Source organism: Lynx rufus, unplaced genomic scaffold, assembly GCF_022079265.1.
Source record: "Lynx rufus isolate CCGP_SWC_20201006 ecotype Redwood Valley unplaced genomic scaffold, mLynRuf1.p SCAF_5, whole genome shotgun sequence".
NCBI classification, from domain to species: domain Eukaryota; kingdom Metazoa; phylum Chordata; class Mammalia; order Carnivora; family Felidae; genus Lynx; species Lynx rufus.
The window spans coordinates 90843440-90849439 of record NW_025814867.1 but is presented as its reverse complement, the minus strand read 5'-3'; positions in this window follow the sequence as shown (position 1 = coordinate 90849439).

Sequence of the window (6000 nt, the reverse complement as noted above, 5' to 3'; positions counted from 1 at the left end):
TTCGCAGTGCGCCTGCGCGCGGGGGCCGACCCATGCGCCTGCGCACTCCCCTCCGCTGCCCTGATGCAGAGGCTGCCGGGAGATGTAGTCTTCCAGCCGTCTTTCTCTGCAAGCCCTAGAGGTTAGCGGGAACCAATGAAGAGTCCAGGATTTGGGAGGTTTCGCTGAGGAGGAGGGTAGTAGGCAAAGGCAAAGGTTGGAGAATCGTGGTGTAGGGACCATAGGACTGTACTTAGCTTGAATTGCAAAAGTATGTCTACAAACCTGTCTTCGTAGCTCTTCCAGGGCGGATGGATCCTTGCCTCACCTGTCCATAACCAGCCTCTAACATGGTTGGTACCTAGCACACGTTTATTGAACGAATCATGGAATAAATGAAGGCTGAGGGCGTATTACAAGTGTTAAAAGTCAGTGCCTCGTGGGTTGTCTGGGTGGCTCAGTCCGATAAGCGTCCAACTTCGGCTCAGGTCATGATCTGACGGTTCAGTTGGTGAGTCTGACAGCTCAGAACCTGGAGCCTGCTTCAGACTGTCTTTCTCATTCTCTGCCCCTTCCCTGCTCGCTCGCTCTCTCTCATAAATAAATAAATAAACATTAAAAAAAAAATTAAGTCAGTGCCTCATGTCTAAGGCATTCACAGGCAACACGTGTGAGGAAACTTCTGGGTATTCCTTCCCCCCCCTTCCCCTTTGCCTGATAATGTATGAGAAGTATCAAAAACAATTAAGAAATTGAATGAAGCATAAATAGTTGCTTCACTCTCAAGGGCTCGCAAATGAAAATTTGGGCAAATAATTGTTACTGTTAAATTTGACGGAATTCTTTTTGAGCAGTACCTTCAAAAGAAGAAGGACTGAAGCCAGCCAGCCAAGCAGAGGTCACAGAATAGAAAGTCTCACATGTGACATGTTTTATCAGATCAATTTAAAACACTGGCAGAGAAGCAGTGTGAAAGAGGTCTGGTAGCTCAATTCATTTATAAGTATGGAAGGGAGGACTACATTACATGAATCCTAGGCTATGCAATGTTCATTTGTCCTGGATCTCTCCCTGCCACATCAGTATTCTCCACTGGTGAATGTTGTGTCTTCTAGAGTGAGTTGAGTTTGAGCAGGGGGATTGGGGAAAGGGAGGTTGTTGTAAGGGAGACACTTGGGGGCAAGTATACCCAACCATCGTTAAACTGAGGAGAGATCAATTCATTCCAATCAGGAACTGAGACTATTCAGAGCTGGACTTAGTCCTTGTGAAAACTAGTTTCTTTCCAGTTCACTCTTACTCCTGATGAGGGCCTTTTGTCCTTGGCCCAGCTTCCTCAGCCCCATGAGACAGCTAAAAGCTCCACTCAGTTTTTCAGCCACTGCTTTCAGAATTAGCAATCACCTCAGGTGGAAAAGTGATGGCAAATGTCAGGCTCACCTCTTGTGGCTTCCCTTTTCTTACAGATCTTGGACCCATAAATTCTCACTGCCATGGTATCTCCTCCATGCCTTAATGTTTTTGTGTTTTGTCCAGTGATTCTCAGTGGTGGGAGAATTTGTTAGACAACAGTAGGCCATTGCTGAAGCAAAATTCATATATATATATATATATATATATATATATATATATATGATGTTACTTTTACAAAAATGTTATCATACCACGCAATGTGTTTTATTAGTGAATATCTCTCTGACTTCATCTTTTTGTAGTTTGAGACATTTTTAAATTGTAGAACAATAGGGTTTTTCTTTTTTACAAACGATGCTGCTATGCAAATTTTTGCACACATCTTCATGTGTGTAGGGAAACTGCTAGATCCTAGGATATTGCATCTTTAACCTCACTAACTGTGATAGGAAGAAGTCTAAGATGGCCCCCTGATCTTTGCCCCCTGGTGTTGCCATATTAATCTCTACCCGTCAAGTGTGGGTGAGATCTGTGACTTAATTTTAATATCCAATAGAATATGGCAAAGATAATTGGATGTTAGTCCCATGATTACATTTCATTATATAAGTCTCTATCTTAGCAAACTGGGGCTAGACATGCTCCTGTGGGGCTTGAAGAAGTGAGCTGTCATGCTGTGACCTGCCTAAGGAGAGGGCCATGTGGCAAGGATCTACTAATGGCTTCTAGGACCTAAGTGCCTCCAGCTGACAACCCAAAAGCAGCCAGGGCCCTCAGTCCTACAACCATGAAGAAATAAATTCTACCAACAACTTTAGAGAGCTTAGAAGTGACTCTTCCCCAGTCAAGCCTCCAGATGAGAAGACACCCTGACTTATACCTTGATTATAGCTTTGTGAGACCCTGAGCCAGCAAACCAGCTAAGCCTAGACTCCTGGGCCACAGGAACTGTGAAAATGCTTTACTGGTAATTAGTTACACAGAAATAGAAAACTAATACACTAAATATTGCTAGATGATTTCACAAAGTGGTTGTACCAATTTATACTCACAAGCAGTATATATATAAGTTTCTCTTCTAAATATCCTTGCTACCATTTGAAAATGTCTGGCTTTTTTTTCTCATTCTTATAGGTGTGAAAATAAATAATAATATAATTATACTCATGTTATCACTTTAACATAAAAACATGAAAAATAGGTATTTACTTGAAATTATATATTCTGTTATATTTCTTTTCTGTTGCATAAATGCTATTACTTAAAATAGCAACAGGACTAGTCAAAAGTGGTAATTCATAATAAGAAGACTAATGACAGTTAAGTAAATAATATGTGTAAGAAAAATATAACAATATTTTTTAACATAATATTTTTATGTTCTTTTCTGTCCTTGGGTGCAAGAAATTATTTTAACTCTTTTAACTATTTCTTGCATATTTAAATTTTGTCAGCTATATTATTGTATATTCTCTTTTTTTAAAAAGAACTTGGTTTTTTTTTTCAGATATAGAATTTAGTGATTCATCACTTACTTATCACCCAGTGCTCATCCCAACAAGTGTCCTCCTTAATGCCCCTTGCCCATTTAGCCCATTCCTCCACCAAAACCCCTCCGGCAACTCTCAGTTTGTTCTCTGTATTTAAGAGTCTCTTATGGTTTGTGTCCCTCCCTGTTTTCATATTATTTTTGCTTCCCTTCCTTTATGTTCATCCGTTTTGTATCTTAAATTCCACATGAGTGAAGTCATATGATATTTATCTTTCTCTGACTTATTTCGCTTAGAATAACACACTCTAGTTTCATCCACATTGTTGCAAATGGCAAGACTTCATTCTTTTTTATCGCCGAGTAATTTGGGCTCTTTCCACAATTTGGCTATTGTCGATAGCACTGCTATAAACATTGGGGTGCATGTGCCCCTTCAAAACAGCACCCCTGTAACCTTTGGATAAATACCTAGTAGTACAATTGCTGGGTCATAGGGTAGTTCTATTTCTAATCTTTTGAGGAACCTCTATACTGTTTTCCAGAGTGGCTGCTCCAGTTTGCATTCCCACCAGCAGTGCAAAAGGGTTCCTCCTTCTCCACATCCTCACCAACATCAGTTGTTGCCTGAGTTGTTAATTTTAGCCATTCTGACAGGTATGCGGTAGTATCTCATTGTGGTTTTGATTTGTATTTCCCTGATGATGGGTGATGTTGAGCATTTTTTCATGTGTCTGTTAGCCATCTGGATGTCTTCTTTGGAAGTGTCTGTCCATGTCTTTTGCCCATTTCTTCACTGGATTATTTGTTTTTTGGGTGTTGAGTTTGATAAGTTCTTTATAGATTTTGAATACTAACCCTTTACCTGATATTTCATTTGCAAATATCTTCTCCCATTCTGTCAGTTGCCTTTTAGTTTTGCTAATTGTTTCCTTCGCTGTGCAGAAGCTTTTTATCTTGATGAGGTCCCAATAGTTCATTTTTCCTTCTGTTTCTCTTGTCTCCAGAGACATGTCAAGTAAGAAGTGGCCAAGGTCAAAGAGGTTGTTGCCTGTTTTTTCCTCTAGGATTTTGATGGCTTCTTGTCTTACATTCAGGTGTTTCATCCATTTAGAGTTTATTTTTGTGTATGGTGTAAGAAAGTGGTCCATTCTTCTGCATGTTGCTGTCCAATTTTTCCTACACCATTTGCTGAAGAGACTATCTTTTTTCCATTGGATAGTCTTTCCTGCTTTGTCAAAGATTAGTTGGCCATATGCTTGTGAGTCAATTTCTGGGTTCTCTATTCTGTTCCATTGATCTGTGTGTCTATTTTTGTGCCAGTACCATACTGTCTTGATGATTACAGCTTTGTAATACAGCGTGAAGTCTGGAATTGTGGTGCCTCCAGCTTTGGTTTTTGTTTTCAGGATTGCTTTGACTATTCGGGATCTTTTCTGGTTCCATACAGATTTTAGGATTGTTTGTTCTAGCTCTGTGAAGAATGCTGGTGTTATTTTGATAGAGATTGCATTAAATGTATAGATTGCTTTGGGTAGGATCGACATTTTAACAATAGTTGTTCTTCCAATCCATGAGCATGGAATGTTTTTCCACCTTGTTGGGTGTCTTCAATTTCTTTCATAAGCTTTCTATAGCTTTCAGTATATAGATTTTTTACCTCTTTGGTTAGGTTTATTGCTAAGTATTTTATGATTTTTGGTGCAATTGTAAATAGGATAGATTCCTTGATTTCTCTTTATGCTGTTTCAATATTGGTGTATAGACATGCAACCTATTTCTGTGCATTGATTTTATATCCTGCGACTTTGCTGAATTCATGGATGAGTTCTAGCAGTTTTTTTGGTGGAGTCTTTTGGGTTTTCCAAATAGAGTATCATGTGATCTACTATTGTATATTCTTAAGAAACATAAATGTAAGAGTTTTTTTTTAAGGAGAATGTAAATACAGTAGGACTAATTAAACAGATACTACCTATATTAAATTTAAAAATAACAATGGTATGTTTCTTTGTTCTATGATACAGTGGAAATTTTTTCATTCATTGTTTCCTTTTCCATTACTACTTATCTGAATTGCCTGGAGTCTTTAGGTCTTTCTTTCTTTTTTACATAATAGCTAAAGTGAATACATATTCTATCAAAAAGTGAGCACAGAATACTTAGAATTTTATTTACGAGCACAGCACATTTCTAAATTTATAGGGATTCATTTCCAGCTCTCCAAAGTATCTACCTGCTTTGTATCTATGGACTTGATTTGGTAAGCCAGATGTTTGTCAATCAGAGTGTTTGCATGTATAAATTAACCATGTGAGCTCTCCATATCTAAAATCCTCATCATTTAAAAAACACTCTGAAGCACACTGTATGTCATCATAAGTTAAACTTCTCTTCTCCAGGGAAAATGGCTTTAGAGCACAGAAGTAATTTAAACTTGTGAAAACTGAAGTTAGCTTCCAAGTAAGTTTACAATTTTAGTAAAGAAACTCAGAAAGTTCTGTTTAACTTGGTTGCCTTTGGTGGGGGGGACTTCTTAAAAAGTTCTGAAACAGTTTTATTTCCAGAAAATTCATCTTTTTTTTTTTAATCTGTTGGAGTTTTTGACTCAACCTAGTATAACACTGAATAACTCAGGTGCAGTTGGTTTATCTTTTTCTAGATTCCTTATGGCCTCTTCAAGATTATCACACATTTTTAGAGAACCAGCATGTTTATTTCTGTTTCACTGTAGTCCTTTCCATTCTCATCCTCAACATATTTCCAAATTGGAACAGGACATTCTTCTTGTTCCACACTATGAAAATATGATTTTATGGCAGGCCAGGATTTTAACATCTTTTCTCATGGCTAACAATAATAATAGTCATCTTTTTTTAAATAATGTGGTTTTATTTATTTATCTATCTTTTAAGTAACCTTTATGACCAATGTGGGGCTTGAATTCATGACCTTGAGATTGAGACTCATACTCTACCAATTGAGCCAGCAAGGTACCCTCAATGATAGTCATCTTGTGCCTACAAGATGTTTCATGTTTAAGGTAGCTAACTCCTTCCATTTCTATAAAGCCAAAAATTTAATTAAATGCTTCTGCATATTTTGAGGAAACTGAAATG